Source organism: Rhincodon typus, chromosome 8 (assembly GCF_021869965.1).
Source record: "Rhincodon typus isolate 14 chromosome 8, sRhiTyp1.1, whole genome shotgun sequence".
In the NCBI taxonomy this organism is placed as follows: Eukaryota; Metazoa; Chordata; class Chondrichthyes; order Orectolobiformes; family Rhincodontidae; genus Rhincodon; species Rhincodon typus.
Genome location: NC_063339.1, coordinates 86728620 through 86729093, shown reverse-complemented (window position 1 = coordinate 86729093; position 474 = coordinate 86728620).

The following is a 474-nucleotide window of genomic DNA, read 5'->3' as shown; positions in this document are numbered from 1 at the left end:
TCCGTCCCTCGCTCCCTACATCTCTGTCCCTCGCTCCCTCCCCCCCCGCATTAACCGTCCCTCGCTCCGTCCCTTTCTCCCTCCCTCTCCGTCCCTCGCTCCCTCCCTCCCCGTCCCTTTCTCACTCCCTCCCCGTCCGTTTCTCCCTCCCTCCACCCCGTACTTTGGTCCCTCGCTCCGTCCCTTTCTCCCTCTCTCCCCATCCCTCTCTCCCTCCCTCCCAGTGCCTTTCTCCATCCCTTCTCATCCCTCGCTCCCTCCCTCTATCCCCATCCCTTGCTCGCTCCCTCCCCGTCCCTCGCTCCGTCCCTCACCATCCCTTGCTCCCTCCCTCACCGTCGCTTGCTCCTGCCCTCCTTGACCTTTGTTCCCTCCGTCTCTCCCTCTCTGTCCCTCGCTCCCTCCATCTCCACCCCTCGCTCCATCCCTCCCCCTCCCTATCCATTCCTCGCTCCGTCCTTCCCTGTCCCTTTC